This window comes from Nipponia nippon, unplaced genomic scaffold (genome assembly GCF_047370975.1).
Source record: "Nipponia nippon isolate SJK-2023a ecotype South Korea unplaced genomic scaffold, ASM4737097v1 scaffold_5, whole genome shotgun sequence".
Lineage (NCBI taxonomy): Eukaryota > Metazoa > Chordata > Aves > Pelecaniformes > Threskiornithidae > Nipponia > Nipponia nippon.
In genome coordinates this window covers 41,825,948-41,844,219 of record NW_028262369.1, presented here as the reverse complement: position 1 = coordinate 41,844,219, position 18,272 = coordinate 41,825,948, and the positions used below count along the sequence as shown (strand labels likewise).

Sequence of the window (18,272 nt, the reverse complement as noted above, 5' to 3'; positions counted from 1 at the left end):
GCGGAAGGTTTGGCCAATCGGCAGCAAGGCGGGGAGCTGGTGCGGCCAATCAGGGCCAACTGTGCGTCTGCCGTGGAAATTAGGACACCGCAGGTGGGACTCTCCTGCCCAGATGGGGCGATGACAACACACACTGCTCACAGGTGAATCATGCCCCCGCTGACCTTTACCTAGGCATCTGGGATTGGTAAGGCTTCTGGAGGTTGACAGCCTAAACTAGTATGTTGACTAAAATCTGCAGAATTATGCTATACAGAAGACTTACAAATATTTCGTGACCAGTTCTGGTAAAATATTCTACACTAGTCTGTTTAATTTGACGCCAGAGTATTCTGCTGCTAGTTTTTCACTTTTTTACTCCTTTCTTACAGTTGGAAAAGACATGAAAAATTCCATAATACTGCCAAGCATTTTCTCAGAGCAAAGAGTTAATGAGGCTGTTTTACCTCATGTACCTTGTGGGAAGGATCTGAAGTTATTGCATCCGACCTGCATTAAAAACTAAACACTTTTTTTCCTCTTCAGAAGCATTTTCACAAGGTCTCTGCTGAAGACTGGGAGAAGTCTAAAAGCTGGATGACGAATAGAACAGAATAGAACAGAACAGAATATTTTCACTTGGAAGGAACCTACAATGATCATCTAGTCCAATTGCCTGACCATTTCAGGGCTCACCAAAGGTTGGTATTAAGGGCATTGTCCAAATGTCTCTTAGACAGTGACAGGCTTGGGACACTGACCACCTCTCTAGGAAGCCTGTTCCAGTGTTTGACCACCCTTTCAATAAAGAAATGCTTCCTGATGTCAAGTCTGAACCTTCCCTGGCACAGGTCTGAACCATTCCCAGGCATCCTGTCACTGGATCCCAGGGAGAAGAGCTCAGCACCTCCCTCTCCATGTCTTCTCCTAGGGAAGCTGCAGAGAGCAATGAGGTTGCCCCTCTGCCTCCTTTTCTCCAAACCAGACAAACCCAGACTCCTTCACTGCCCTTCATAGGACATTCCTTCCAGCCCTGTCACCACCTTTGTTGCCCTCTTCTGGATGCATTCAAGAGCCTTAACAATATGACAGACATTTCTATTTAACCAGGGAATACCAAGAAATCCATGAACCAAAGACTATTTGCAAGAAACTTCTTCAACTTCTTGATGTTTGTGCATTTAAAATGCACTTAAAATTCAAAATGCTGATAGCATTTTAAGAACATTATCTATTTTTAAGATTTAGTGTATTTAACTAACTGCATTCTTTTTCAGTTAATCACCTTTAATTAATGAGTAGCATTTTATTTACATTATTCCATTATGAAAGACATTACTTCCTATCTGCTACTATCCATTGGGGAAGAGATCATCATCTTCCTTCTCTTACTGTACCACCAAACTTAGCATTGATACCAATGTCATAAATAGTAATGAAAATGCACGCTATACTCCACAAATGCAATAACATACTGGCAACACCGTCAAATAAATAGCACAGTAAAGGAATGTCAACTGATTGCACTGAAAACATATAAACAAAGAGATGGGATCTTACAAATGCATATATGCAAGACCTCCTTCACTACCAGCAAGGAGATCCTGAGAGGTAACCAGAGGGATCAGAACTATTACTCCAGGCTACTCTGAGCAGCAATGAGTACTCCATGAATATTTGGTTTGACAGGCAGATATATAAATGTCAGGCAATGAATTGCTGTAATCTCAGTAATATTATGGTTATAAAGAAGCATAGATAAGACAAGCAACATGCTTATGTTGGCTGTAACACTAATAAAATACTATACTGAATAAGCTGGTAAAGACTCACACCATTAGTTTACAATGTGAGAGTTGTAAACCTGCTGTCCCAGCTCTTACACAACATTGCTTGCGGTTTATTTCAAAGGAACAGTATTTCTACTGAATCAAACATAGAACATTGATTCAGTATTAATTTACCTGTACTCAAGAATTGCCAGTTAAAAAAAATCTTTTTCAGGTCTCCACACTTGAAAGGACAATTTTGAGATTATTAAATACCGACTGAACTAGTGGTGAATTCCTGACTCTGGTGAAACCATGATTACGAAGTTTGCTACGTACTGAAACTACTGTGCAAGTGCAGATCAACGCTACGCTGCATGCACATGGATTCCCTGGTGCTCGGAATGCCTTCAATGCATATTCCTGTGTGAATCTTAGCCACTGGTTTGGGTTTTTTTTCAGATCTCTGATTGTGTGGTAGCCCATATAGAGTTAGCTGGTCTTTCTTTAAAATAATCACATTAGACTTGTGCCACCAAGGGTGAGTCAATTAATTTAAGGAACAAGTGAGGGAACATGGGGGAGAGGCCAGAGTCCAGAGCACTGAAAGGAAGGGGATCCCTACTGGACAGTGGGTGAAAATTTTAAAGGGTACATGGTAGACAAAGGGAAACTGAGCTACTCACATAAGCAGAAGAGTATTTTCTTGAATAAAGGACTGCAAACCCTGGCAGAGTTTTCTAGAAATATTTTGTTTCTTCCAAAAGCTGTTTAAACCAAATCAGACCAAGCAGCCTGTTTCCTTTTTCCTCACTGACATTAGGACCTCCAACTGCCTTCGTGACCCTCAACAGCCTTCAGCTTGCTCTCTGCAACTTCTGAGCCAAGGATTTTTATCTCGTAACTTACACTGCAACTGGAAATGCTAGAAAGCATAACAAAGCTTCAGCTAATGTCAACGTGTATACATAAATAACAAGGGAAAAAATGTGAGGGTATTTTCCTCAGGGTCTGGTATCTTTATCAAACTGCTTTATGTTTCCAGTATGCAGTATTGATATACCACTGAGTCTTGGACTTTACAGGAGAATTAACAAACTATTTGCTTGGATACCTCAGGTGTGCTGGCAGACAATGAATGATGAACCACTCAAAAATTATTTCAGAGAAAATGTGCATAAGAAGTGGTCTTACGGATATGAAGAGGTGAGATTATAACCATATACATCTTTTGTTGAGTACTCCAAACTGACTCTATGAAACAATAGAAGTGAGTGGGAAGGGAGAGAAAGAAACTTTATTTCTTCCAAACACTATTTTCCATAATCCTGACAAAGAAAACAACTATTATGGAACATCCTTGCCTCCTCTTAAGTGCCAGCTGCCTTCCCAAGCTCTCCCAGTCCTTTTCTTTGTTTCCTCATTGCTCAAAGAGGGAAGGCCAAGAAAAATTCCTATAAATGTTAAAAATAAAACTTGCTTTCCTGACACCTACTTTGACAATCAGAAGAAATTTCTGTAATATCCTACATTTCATCTCCAAATGAAAGTGGTTTGCTCACTGTACAGTACTAGTGCTATTAAGAGGATGTTATCATTGCTGCAATCCTCCAGCATACTTTCTGTAACTCGAAAGTACTCAACAGAAGTTATTTTGAAAGACATTCTACGCTAAATTTAGTGGTGAGGATTTTTAATAGGCTATGTGAATTGTATCATAGTGACTATATGAAGAGACATATTTATTTACTTTTCCTTCAAAAACAGTATTTCTTCTGCCTTATACTAATGTGTCAATACTTATATCCTATTTCCAAGGCCTTTAAGTATTGCCACATTTTTTATTTATAAGGGAACTTTATACTTCCTACGTTGAATAATTATATTCCCTTCTTAAAAATATACCAATATACAATACAGTAACATTGCTTACTACTTAAAATAGCTCTAGTTGTAACTAAGTATATCGTTCTTCAGAAAAAGAATATTGCATTAAAATAGTACATTGTAAGAGCCAACTAAAATCTACATAGTATATTTTGCACTTTTAAGGAAATATATTAAAGGTACTCTCGATAAACGTGTAACTATCATCTGATAATTCAGCAAACCTGTAATTTATACATTTTTCTAGAAAAAAAAAGAAGACATGAAAATTATCCTTTCTCACATATTAAAAATTGTCAGCTCCTTGTTGTCTTTAATTTCTTGCCTTTGCTCATGTTAGCACTTTTCTTGTCCGATTTAAACCCTGCCAACATTAGTGTAAGTCTAGTACTCTATAAATAACAATAATGGTCCACACCCTGAAAGTCCTAGTTAGATGATGTGACTGGGAGCCTTACATGAGGATTAGTGAGCAAAAAAAAGGTTTGACTTGACTACAGAAGAGTAGAAAGGGAGTGATCAAATGGATTACTTCTATGGAACTTTTTTGCCACAGTAGAGATGAGAGTGAAAAAGACTGTGCATAGCTTATAGATACCATACACTTACGTGCTGCTCAGGAGAAACACCTGACATGAACAGCACATACAACAGCAATGACATATGAACATTGCGTCATCTTATCTCATGCATTATGCAAGCTAACAAATAGTACTGTCCCTATGTGCTTTTAAGGTGAGTGCTTGGGTGTGGTTGCAAACATATGCAATACTTCATATAAGCCACAGTGACTACCATTTGTTAGTGATTTAACAGACTCTATATTCAGATTTAAGTAAATGTAAACATCTGTTCATGGAATGGAAGACATCACGGAAGAAGGATCCCACTACTGAGATAATGCAGTCCAAAAGAAAACTGGAGCCTTAATGCTAACAGTCAAAATTCATTGTTTTCACAGTCAGAGAAAAACTAAATGGTCACTCATACACATCTCATCTCCTGGTATTAGTGAAAAATTCTCTTTGTATGTAATTTGTATCCATGGATCCAGAATACTTCAAGCACAGCTGAAATATGTTTACAGGCTATTTGTAAGTCCCTGGTGGCCTAGAGGATTCACCTGTAGAGTGAAGTTAATGCCATGCATAGATATGCAGGTGTGGTCCACGCATGAGCGAGCAGCTAGGGTTCAGTAATGCTAAGTTTAGTTTTAGAACTTCTACCAATCCGACAGTACTGGGTCAAAAATACCATCGTTACATGATACAAAACACTGACTGGTATAAACTCACTTTGCTGATGCACTCTCATTCATTCAAAAATTTTGACTGCTTAAGCTAATTGAGTTTTGGCTAATTTGAGAGAAACATCGTTGCATGTCCATAACTGATACCCATGAAATCTGCACTACTATGTGATCAGACAATGCACAGATCTGGTATTAATAAGCATAGAGCAGCAGCTTATGAGATTCTTTCAATCTCCTAGGCCAAGAGGAAGATGCTTACACTAGTGGACATTCCTTTGGACTTAAAAAATCAACTTAAACATTTGGGATCCACTTCTTTGAAACTGTAACTAAAGGAAGTTTATTACTTATCTTTACATCAATCTATACAGGATGTTCCTAGGTAAGAGAATGTGATTGTAGCTTTGGGGGGTCTCAGGCTCATCATTTATAGAAGCCAAAAAGCAGCCATCATGGAAAGAAGCATACTTTTTTGATAGGCAGAAAGGTTGCCTAACACCATGTGTGCAACTACCTGAAGACAAGAGCATAAAGGAAGCAGAGGAAAGACGGAAGGTATGATGGGCTCATGTGGTTTCTGAAAATATCAGATTCCCAGGCAATAGCCAGTTAACAATATATTTTCCAGGACATGAGCAACAAGGTATTTTGATATTGTTCAGGTTTCCAGCAATAAATAATAACACTTCCACTGCATCTTTTCTGTTTGTCTCTGAACACACCTTGCAAACAGTAATGAAGTAATCCCCACGGCTCCTTGTGAGGCAGGGAAGCATTATTATTTGTACCTAATTCTGCAGATGAGGAAACCAAGTCACAGAGGGATTAAGTGACTCGGCCAAGGTCATATAGAAAGTCTGCTGCCACTCATGGTATGCGTCAGTCCTTGTCAGCACTCAGTGACACTCCTTGAAAAGTTCACTCAACCCCTTTCTCTGCGTAGGCCAGCATCTTTAAGATTTCATAAGTATCATCTTCCACCCTAACCTTGACTGAAAGAAGAAACTTCATCAGCCCAGGTCAGAGTCAGGCTGAGCATGATCACCAGTTAATGGCTTTCCTGATGTTTCATTTAGGACTCCTGATTATATCCAGGATTCTACCTTATTTTCACCTCTGCCAGGAATGCCTCCTAATGGACTCCTCTAATTTGAAACTATGTAGCTAGGCAGGATAATATTGCACAAATAGACCATAAAATAAATACATGCAGTAATTATTTTCAGAGATACATACGTATTTCTCTCAGAACACATACAGGACACAAATCTCCCAATTTCTACTCCTGCCCTTAAGAAAAACTACCTTCCATCTCTACACAATATAAATCAGCTCAAAGTTTCACACAATTCACGTCATAGTATGTGTGTATATATATACACATACAGACAAATCACAAATAGCATAATACCTCCTGTATAGACACTGTTATACTACAGATGGAAATCTCTACATATATAACCTTTATAGTGAAAAATAGCAAGAATAGTCTGAAAAAATTAAAACCCATATGCTCAAATATTTCACTTTTACAGTAACTTTGCAACCAAAATCTCTGATGTATTTTTATATGTAAGCATTTATGTGATGCATTTCACATATTATTATTTCATTGTGTGTTTGCGTATCAGAATAGTTAGTGTGCTTAGTTTGGGTGATGTCTTTGAGTGATGAAAAACTTAAGTGTGCATCATGTCCCTTTCTTCTTGGTGGTAAAGCAGAAACTTGAGCTTCATCTTAGATCTTCAGTTGCCCAAACTTTGTCTTAACTTAAGAAATTTCTTCGTATCTTCCTCACTTTTTCTGTTCCTGAATTTGAACAAACACCCTGAATCTCGTTTCAAAGCTCTACTTTGTGCACATAAAAGTGGAATATTTTCTTTTTGCTGTTTAATAGTTTGTTAAATTATACACTTTGAAATTTCAAAAGACCCTGATAGCACAAATACCTTTAGTAATTTAATTTACTTTTAACTTACATTATGTTAATTTGCATTTCATTTGCATCTTAGGAAACAGTCTTTCCACTGAATGCCGGTCTTTTTGTAAGATCAACATGGCAGACAATAAACAGAGCAACCAACTCTGTGAAGTAAAAAAATAGTCAACGTGAATTTGGGGAGATTGTGGTTAACATATTAGGAGAAGTTAGCTGTGTTGGATGGGGAAAGAGAGAAACATTACTCTTTTATCTGCATTAAACTGTAAATTGAGAAACTGGACATAGCCCATGAGTCAACAATTAAATATGGGCCTCTTCATACACAGCAAAGGAATTAACATGGATACATATATGGGCCACAGAAGTGATCTGTGCTTTTTTACACACTGGGGAAGAGAAAACACCACCATCATCCCCTGTGACCCACACAGTGAATGCTGCATATTGCTCAGTTTAAACAGAAATGCTGAGATTCAGTCACAGCCAAATCAAGAAGCCCAAGAATGAATCAGTATGTTCAAGACTCAAGACCAGATTGACAGCTGTTTCTTCTATGCTGGTCATACTAGATTTCTGGTGCTGCATCAAACTGCTGAAATCCCTCTTCCCCTCCCTCACCTTCTTCAAATTCAGGTCTAGGATTCTTGCATTCTTTATAACCTGTCTCTACTTAGAAGCAATCCTATACCAATAATAGCTCAGTTCCTCCATTATATTACTAGAAAAGAAGCAGAGCTGCTCTTGGTTTTTTCTTTTACTGATTCAGCAATCCACTTTTTTAGTTCATGCATTAGTAGTGCTGCTCCAAAACCAGGAGTGCCTTTTCTTTGGGGACAGAAAGAGTCATTTTGTAAACAAAAGAACAGGCATGAGAGCTGGGGGAGCTGCCATCTGTTCCTTGCTCAGTCACAAATTTCCTGTGTGACTCTAGCAAGCCATTAATCTCTATATGCCTCATCTAGAAAATGGGATAATGATATTTAACTATTTCATTGGGAGGCTTAATGATTGTGAAATGTGCTGAGCTCCTTGGATGGAAGGAAGCTGCTGTCAGAGTAAACAGTAATAGCATGATTATGTTTGGTGGGAAGGTTTTAGGAGAGTCACTTTGTAACATCAATATCACAATTCTGCATTACACAGACAAGCCTGGCTAATCAAGTGAGTCACTTACCGAGAAACCTATGTTTTACTTCACTTGTGGTATCTATGCATACTGTCTGGACCCCAAAGTCAAGATGAATTGTTAACACCCTGTAAGTCTGTGGAAAGAGATACTTTCTTTAGAGAATGACACATCCTTTCTCTAGTCTTAGAATCTAACTGCAAGCATCAGCCTACAAAAGGTTTAGAAACATGCCTACAGGCTTTGAAATCTGCTACAGACTCGTATATCCCACCATGTGACAGATCAGAGTCATAGACAGTAGCACAGATATTGGTTCCTTGTTGATTTTTCCTCTGATATTCTAGAGAACAATGGGTCTTGAACTAATGTATCTGGCATTCACATACTCTTAGATGGGAACACAGCTACGGATTCTGAATGCATTTGTGAAAAAACAGCTAATCCATTCAGTCAGTGGGAACCACAGATGCTTAGAATCTCTAAAAAAAAACCCACATAACCTTTTCTGGAACTTCTCTATGGATACAGGTACCTAACGTTAGACATACATACTCGGCAGTTCTAACTTCCCAAAGCCTCACCTCTCTCCAGTGTCCCATCCTCTCCCTCCTTCTCATCAATATTTCCTGGTTTTGTTTTTTTTTTAGGTTTGTATTCCTTTAATTGAGAAGAGGGTGTGAAATCAAATAATATTCTGTACTGCTTTTGGCCAGCATAACATGAAAAATGTCATGACTATCTCCTACAGCCTCAAACAACTCATGCTGACAAAATGACTGGTAACTTATTTTTGGGCAACAACTTGAAACTGATGCTTCTGCTTCCACTATAGCAATCCTCGTTTCATTTGTGATAAGGGATTAATACTGGTCACCTAACTCCTCTGTGATGTTTTAATGTTGGTAAAATGTCAATGAACGTGTGTTGTTTTCCTCTTCAAATTAAAAGGTCATCCGATGTAAATAGATCTGTTTATATACACTGTTTGTAAATACCTAATACCCCACTACTGATACCTTAAAAAATTCTTGATATCCACAGCCAGTACCTTGACTACAGGAAATAAAGAGCCACTTTTTTACTTGAAAAAGGAACTTAATCAAGCATTCACTTTCACCAAATGCGTGTTACTATATAACAAGGAATTAGAACAGAGAAAACAGTACACAAGAGACAGAAAGCTATTCTTGTATCACTGTCTACAGAACACATTCTCAAAGGTAAGGCATGGCTTTCATAGGACTACTAGGAATGTTATTACAATCACAGCAGAAATAAAGTCTTCTAATGGTAGTGGCAAAAGAAACTGTAGCATTGGTCCTATCTAATCCATGCAATTCACAATGCTTTAGAAATTTAACTGAAATTTTCTCTAGGAAATCTTATCTGCCCACAGGAGATCCATATTTCAGAAAAAGTATGAGATCCTGGGATAAACAAGAAGTTCACGTATTCTGACAAACACAGGGCAACTAGCTAGCTAAGCAATTGTTAAGATTTCATTACACCATTTTGCAACCTCGCCACAGCAACACAGCTGAGTAAGGATCCTCTCACACCTAAGTCACATTTCAAGGTTTCATATCTTAAAGATCAGGAGATTCCACATCATCACACTAGTGCCTGTTGAACTCCTGTATTGTTGGAAAGTGAGCAATTCCGAGTGGAGCCAAAAGATGTAATTTAAATAGATTTGTAGGTAGCTGCACTTTTGAGTTCCATCACCAAATGACTTGATTCATGTCAACCCAAGCAAAACAAAAGACCAGTTATGATACGTAAGTGGCCAGAACTCATATAGTGGGTCAACGGCTTAAAATATTCATTCTACAACCAGTACCTTGGGAAACACACATGAGGTAATTAGTCGAAGTCCTGAAAAGAAGAAAAATTTACCATTTACTATAGCAATTTTCAAAAACTCCATCGCAAATGAGTGTTGAAATAGGAATTTGTAACACAGGACCCCTGTGGTTGTTTCTGCATGGCAGTATCTGAATAATGCAAATTCTGTTAGTAACAGTACATTAAGTAGATGACAAATTATGAATTATTACGTTATGGTTACAAATTAGAGGTAGGAATACCTGAATGGACCGCTCCTGTTCTCTTACTGTTTTCTGCCCGTTTCTGTGCTCTGGTAAGCCTTTGTGACAAGAATCATTTTAATATATATGTCTTCTAAAGTGTTCAATACAGGCTCTTGCAAGACAAACCATAGCAGATGTACTACAGGAGACAGCGTTAAACCTCTGAAAACTCTTCAATTAACTTTACTCCAAATTTTAAAACAAGAAGCATTCACCTGTTTTGCAGATTGCTGAAAAATAGATGTACTGTGACAAGGCCTACCCAACACTTAAAACTGATCATCCACTAAAGCTGGGGCTTTTTTAGTATGTGTTTATACTCTAGAATCTGTGGCTTTAAAAATAAATTAGGGCATGTAAGCTCCAAATATTTGCTTTCAGCAAAGGGAATGCAGTAACTACACTGTATAAGCCGACATCACTGACAGGTCTGTACAAATCTACACTTGCTTATAACAACACAGAGATTTACAACTGAGAATGAGCCCTACTTTTAACTGAGAAGGCAGTGTCTGCCAGCAGGACCTCACACTCAGTGGAGAAAAATGTGAGCTTGGCATGACTAAGGTAGGCATTAGAAGATGTACAGCTGGGAGTGGATAAACTGGAATGGGCAAGGTCGAGAGTATTAAAATTTGGCCTATTTCTTCTGCTGAAATGCTCACTGAAGGATTGTACAGGGACAAGGCACCATACAGTTAGTACGTAAAAAATAGTAAAAATAAACCACTCTTCAAAAAAAGTGTTAGGAATAAGAATGTGTATGACAAGTTCATGCAAATTAGGAATTAAGAAAATTTAGGAAAATGTGAAGAGGCATTTAAAACTCTAAAGGATGAAGTTAGAGATTACTTATTTTCCCCTAAATCTTGCTCTTGATATGTATTTGGCTATATGGACAACTAACTATAGGAAGTTTATAATTTCAGAGCATAAAAATTAACTTTCATTATAATTCATATTTGTAATGTATGGTGTTAATAAGTTTAGAGTAGAAAAATTAACTTTCTGTATAATTCATATATATAATAAACTTCAAATTGTAATGTTTACGTGGTTAGCTGCAAGGTACCTGAAGTTTTATACATTTGTAATTTACACTCTGAAAGTGTTTAAGTGTCTTTTAATTGTAGAGGGCCACTTTGTTGGAAGGGTGCAACCCAAAATTCAAGGGCTGACACTGACCTTTGTGGTGATGACTTGGAGCCTGAGGGAACTGGGATGTCCCTTAATTTATTATGATGCTGGCTGAGACACATATCAAAATTTTCTGGCCTCTTGGTAATGGTAATCTCATTCCCTCGCTACAGAAAAGCAAGCTAGTTAGGATATACATGTTCCTCAGTATGCTGTGGCAGCTTCATGCAAATGAAGTGGAAAGCAGAAAAAAGAAGAACAGAAAATCTGGGCAAATTCATTTGGAGGCATCCAACTGATAGGCTTGTGCCCCAAAAAAACCAAAAACAAAAACAATTTTTATTTCAGCACCACAGTACTGTCAATTCTCGTGATTCAATAATGAATTTCTTTAAGGCCAGAAGAAAAGTGATTACATAAGAGTATCAGCTTCCTTTTTTCACCCTAGTTACGCAAAAAAAAATTGAAAACATCATCTGTATTTTAAATACTGAGAACAGTGATTATTATTTTTCAAACCTCATAGCTTTGTATGGTTGAATTTGCAATCCTGTATCTAATAGTGCTTTTGCTTTTCTACCTAAAGGGGAGACTCTCCTGTTGTAGAACTCCCTCACACCAAAAATGAGATTGGACCAAAAAGTAATCATTCCCTTGGCTTTGGCTTAGGACGTTAGTCATGATACAGCTATTGATCTGCAATGCTGCTTGTGGAAATGACAAACTGGACTTCTTGTAAGTGGTTGAGAGATACCTTTCACACCATTAAATAACAATTTCTTAGAACTGCCAATACATTTAAGAAATGCTAACGATAGTAAATTAGAGCAGTATCTTCCACTTACCACTAAAACAGGAAGCGTATGCGCGAACGTCTTCAAGACACAAAATTCTAGGTAGGTTCTTATTTTAATCAGAGCCTTTTTGACCCTCTTCTTGTATATCAGAAATCTTGTAAAATAAAACTTTTTGAACTTTTGGGTAATACAAGACCTAGATATTCTATGCAGGCTGCAGCATTGCTAAGCCAAACATTTTTCACTACAGTGAAAAGTTTGGAACAGGGTGCAACTGAGAGTTTATTATTGCAACACGGGAGCAGGTTTAATCCTCACAGTCCTAAAGAAATACTGGTCCAGTACGACCCTGAATTTCTATCTAAGCAAACACAAATGGTGGATAACAACTGAGATGATAGTCTCTAAAATCAGAAAAAGAGCAAAAAGATGGGAGATGGATGAAAATCACATCTATGTAAGTCTCAGTCTCCAGTAGTTAACAACCACAGCAACCCAGAAACTAAAATGGAAAGTGCAGCATTAGTGGCACTCCGATTCCAACTAGCCACAGCTATTTATTTTGAGAGAGAATATAGGAAGAGGAGGGAGGGATTTGTGAGGGAGCCGAGGGAGTGCTCTGTGTTTCACCATATCCTGTTTTGAACAGTTTCATTAAGGCTTACCCTACAATTAATTTTAGGAACAGATCTTGCAGCACCCTAAGGATATCTACTCTTTCCTGGCTCTGTGCTCCAGAAGCTCACACTGAACTGATACTGATGATACTTCTAGACCATAAACTTTTTCCAAGCTCATCAATGGTCAATAAAGCAAATTATTCGCTCCATTCCAAAGTTCTAGATGATAGCATTACTCTTGAATTGGACTGCTGGGGAGTTGGTAATGCACCTTAGTAAGCTGAGTTACTTCCTACTTAATGACCTATGACCTATGGATATTATTTCGGAGCTTAGAATGAGAAAAAATGAAACCTTTCAAGAAATTGTTTGCTTGACGCGCAGAAAGCCAGTGGATCATACAAAACTGAAGTGCTAATGAAGAATGAAAATTAAAGGCATAGCATATACTATATGAGGGCTTACGGTAATTTTCATTAACAAGACTAAAACTCATAACCTATCTGTAGAGCATGTTCAGTATATTGGAAAGACTAGAAGCAAATTTATAAGTACAGAATCTACAGTTATTTCTTAGAATATTTTTTCCTAACATAACTTTCTAAAAAATAATAAAAGGTTGAATTGAATGTGAGAGAAAATGTATCATTAACTGAGCTGAAGTTTTAAGTAGCTGTTTTTTTCTGGTACTGAATAAAACCAAGTTCCTAAAAATGAAGCTTGGGAACCAGTAACAGCAATGTACCAGCAATGGTAATTATCCTCTCCACTTGCAAGCATATCAAAATGATACCTAATGTTACGAAAACAGAAGGGTGTCTGCTTCAATCTATCTGCTAATCTAGATGAAGGACCCTTCTTTGCTCAGAAATAATGGGACAGGAGAGGTGTGGATATTGCATATGCAACGACTACTATTTATTTATATGGCTGGGAAACAAGAAGTTAGGCGTGACAGGCTTGAGCAATGCCTATTACCATTTGTGCAGATGGCCTGGTACACTGAAATCAGTCCTGTGATAATTATTTCCAAGGGCTTGACTGGATGGCATTGCATCATTTTCAACTTTATACCCAAACCATTTTTGCAGTTCCAAAAGTAGATTCATCCCGAAGCACTTGACAGTTATACGATGACAGGAAAGGTACTTGAAGAAAATGATAAGGAAGAATTTTTGATGCTCAGAACCATGTATAAGATTACAAGATCTGACTTAACATTTTTAAAAGATGACCATCTAAATGATCATCTCTATGCCAGTGCAGATCTTGTCATATAAATGCGGCAATTGGAACCACAGAGGAAAGAATAACTGAAGAAAATGTTTTTGTTATGGCCTTCTTTCTCAGAGAAGCATTCCATTCTCACCACAATAACAATGACTTTTTAGAAAAAATATAGAAACAAAATAACAATTACAAGAGTAGTCCCAGAAAGACAGCAGCCAGAGAAGGTCCACTCATACATTAGAGATTTTGGGAACAACGCTATCATTATTAGCTGGTTAATTCTGATAAATTAGTTATGCTAGCTTCATTGTTTTAAAATAGCCACCAGTAGAATCTTTAGCCTTATAAATCAAGGAGATTCGTAAAGGTGTACCTACTCCTAAAAGCGTTAGTAGCTTAACTTGAGCTTAATTAAATAAGAATTTGGTAAAGAGCTAGTGATAATTGCAGTAGAAAGAATGTGAATGTGATCACCTAAAAAGACACTCCTTTTCTCTCCTGTCCTGAGAATTCCTGAAGAAGTTGAAGAATTTACCTGAAAATTGAAAAAATCTCCCTTACGACCTAGTCTGCCTGCCTGCCTTGGAATGGACGAAGGAAATATGTTTTGTAAATTTGACTGTAGATTTAAAAGTCCAAATACCAAAGAGTGAGCAAAAACATTTTGAAAAAAATTTGTCTGACAAACTCAACAAATGTGTCACTGTCAAGTAATGCTTCTGACAAAAATTTATTGAGGAGATTTTAATGATCCAAGATGGAAGCTGAGAATGTGAACTGTAATCCAGAATAGACAACTGATTAGGACAGCTAGGTCTCAGACTCAGGCAGTCCTCCTGATTCTAAGCAAAGTCTGGCTGCGCCTATATTAATGCTATAGTTCAGGCCAGGAGTACACTTTCACATCACTCCTGAAGCACTTGTATTCTTTATTTTAGCAAAATCTATCTTATTCCTCTTTTTTCAAGGTCCTCCACAGGTGCATCTAGCCTTGGCAATAACTATACTGTGCCCCATTCTGCCTGATCCACAAGGTCCTTATTTACACTGAGTCAGCACCTCTCACAAACTATTCACTCCTCTTTCTTTTATTAAGAGATAGCTGTCATACCACATTGAGAAGGAATCTTCTAAGTGCAAGTTAAATACGTTTTTTGGTGGTAATCTATTTTCACATTTTGTGTAAGTGTGAATGACTTTTCAGATATTTTGGAGTCTGGAAGTCGCTTCATTCATTGATGTAAAATAGCTTGACTTTGGTGACAGACACAGAGTGAAAGATTTCTCTCATGTTTCTTTGCAGAAGGCTATTGAGTGAGTAACATGGAGATGCTGCATGTATCTATTGGGCTAAATTCCTACTAGACTGACTAATTTAAAGTGGTTTTAATTTCACTGAATAATGAATAAACATTTTCAAGCACTTAGACTCTTTAAATTTGTAAAAATAAAAAGACACCTATTAAATAAATAAAAAATCTCGTTTGCGATCAGAGGTAGTAAGCTTACTGGAGCAAGGGTTATGACTGCTTATGTCATAATACTCAACACAAGAGCACCTTCTTGGGGCTTCTAGGTATTGCCTTAATACAAATATATCAATATCCTGATAGGGACTTGGAAGGCACAAGAGAAGCCCGCAAAGAAACGGTTTGACTACGGCCTTTCTCAGTAGAATCAGACGATCTTTATTGTTTAATATTCAAAGGTCTCCTCCAGATGTGTCAGGACTGGGATGTGTGTCTTGGCACTCAGGACTTGTCAGTCAATCAGAGCCTAGAGAGTTTCAACCGTATTCCCTGACTGTTTCCCAAGCCCTTCCTTTCACTCTGCATAGCAGTGCAAAGTCACAGCAGGATGTGTTCTCATGATGCTATGTCACCACGGTTGCACTGAGTTTTCACTTTCAAAGGCAGAAGCAGGTGAAGTCCCACTCCTTCAGTAGCTAACACTATAAGGAATACTCAGGCAACAATTTCTGTTCAGTATTTTTACCACGCTTTCATGGTCAATTTGAAATCTCTCTACTATAAGGAAAAAAACAACTTACTTTCTATAAATAGTCAGTTCCCCAGAGCTGGAACAATGTCTTCCATTTTGTTTCAAAATACTAAGCATGCCTGGAATCATATCTGAAATAAATAGTCAGAAGTGCAGTATATTTAGTATAGCTACATTTTGAGGCACATACATACTCACCAGTCTGCAACTGCCTGACTGGGATAGAGTCTGTTAATGCCTGCCAACATCAACCCCAGAATGCCCACCAATTCATCCTCAAAACAAACGCATCTGGCTTCTCTTTGGCATTTCCATTGCATGGCAATAGATAGAAGTGCAATAACAGATAAAATCTGTAACGGATAAAGCCTCAGAACAGCTAATATATCATACGTGCTTTGGTAGTGCAAGTAGCTATAGAGCCTGATTTGCAAAGACTGCTCATTACAGATAGCATAATACCAGACAAAGGACCTAGCGGCTGAAGACAAAACATTTTTACTGAGGCTTCTTAACCTTTCCTTTTTGACCTTTATTTTTTTTTCTTCACTCTTAAATCACTTTCCTACAACATCACTGACTCCTCCATCAGACAGAACATAGTCTTCCTGTGTGAGCTGTGGCTCATACCAACTTCTTGGCTTGCAAAGTCAGTTTACAAACCTTCATGTCCTTCTGGCAAAACTTTCAATCCTGAGGCTTGATTAACAAACCAGGCCTTGGAACATCCAAAATTCTCCATCCTATAGACCAAGCCAGAGGTGACGTAATTTTTACTAGACTATGGAATCTTTGTGTTTTCAAGTCCTCGACTGTCAGGTACTTTGGTCTCCCATGTAGTATTCAAGGTATGGCAAAATGAGTGACATATCAACAATGACATACGATTTCCTAGATGAAGTAGTACCACGAGAATACACACAACTCCTAGTATTTTGAGGAGAGAATCTGTTTTGGAGGACAGTGGGAATGGAATATACAAAGAAGTCCAGTTCCTATCATTGTTTCATTATCATGTAACCCTGGGTATAAGGGGCACACAGAGACCCGAGCATAGAAAAAAAATGCAGAAATGAGCTGAAGACAGCATAACACAAAGATCTCCAAACAGGTGAGGGACAGGCACGTAAACAGAGCCTGTTTACAGGGAAGCATGGCTCATAGGGTACCTTTCTGTGAAATGGAAGAAAGGAGTCCCTGGTGTGTATGCAAGCCATTCAGTTTACAAGACTGGTGAAGTGCACACGCTCTATACATTGGATAAATACAGCTGCCCTCAAGATAACACAGTTTTCCAAAATAAATAAAGAAATCACGTCACACTAGTAGCATTCCCTTCCATATACTAGTCATGAAAATGCTTTGAACTCAGAGTTTACTTAATGACAAATACATAGCTAGTTACCTAAGGCAAAGATCATGTGCTTTTGAAGTGGTCACTCTTGTCCTTCCATCTAATTGTCCCCTTGTCTCTTGCTGTTACTCATGATGTTAAACCCAAATGTAAGATTATCACCTTTTGGAGGCAGAGACCAAGTATTATGTCTTTGAAGCACAATCAATCCTAATTAGCTATAATCAATAATAATTATAGTTATGTAATCGAAAATAGGAAGGTGAGGAAAAGGAAATGGCTGAGTTCATAATAATTACTTTGTATTAGGACTGATAGGGAAAACTAGTGTGAGAAGCGAGCCACCCGAGGAAACAGATACCTATTTATTCGGGTTTTCCTTAGAGGTGAAATACCGAAGTTTAAGGGTACTACGTGTCACACTAAACATGATTTACAACTTTAACAAGCTCTGGAAGTGAAGCTATACTTTCTTTCTACTTGAGGTAGGTGTATCTCTGAGGGTTTTGCTGTGGTAACCTCTTTGGAATGCAGCAATTATCACCTACGTGGCAAATTGGAAGTATTACATTCCTCTGCTAGTAATCCACTCCTCCATTTACCCAGAGGGCAGGGAGGAGAAGGAGGTGACTCTAATGGAGTTAACCTCACAATGTAAGATTTAAAAGCCCTCCACATGGACTGTGAAAGCCCTGTATGCCCATGAGATGCAAGATAATTTGGACAAAAACGGAAATTGAGCTCCAAAGCACTTCTGATCTAATGCTTTATGTTCCTACTGACCACTGAACTCTGGCATTCCCAGAAACGTTGCTCAATGCTATTTTGCTAACACAAGATAGGGTATTTTTTTGTTTTCTGACAGGCTCACAGTTAAATGTTACACATCAAAATGATAATTTCATGCTACAGCTATTTTTTGCTTTCCAGTCCAAGGAGAAGTTATGCTACATCTGCGTAATGGTATCAGCATATAGAAATATATACATATGTAAATAAATAAATAAATATCTGCATGTATCAGCATAATGCTACCATTTCAGGACTCAAATTTTACAAGTAAAATAATACTTTATCTCCCAAAT

The 18,272-nt window shown here is 37.8% G+C and overlaps 1 protein-coding gene across 6 annotated transcripts in view; it reads right to left on the bottom strand.

Annotated features, from left to right (window-relative positions):
- Positions 1-18,272, bottom strand: part of LOC148052155 (uncharacterized) — an 84,575-nt gene that overhangs the window by 55,752 nt on the left and 10,551 nt on the right. Inside the window, exon 1 of one of the 6 annotated variants that reach the window (XM_087734191.1) lies at positions 15,883-15,953. The exons of the other annotated variants lie outside the window; for them this stretch is intronic. The gene's annotated coding sequence lies outside the window, so the exon portion shown is untranslated. Of the gene's footprint in view, positions 1-15,882; positions 15,954-18,272 lie in introns of those variants that run through there. 6 annotated transcript variants of the gene reach the window in all.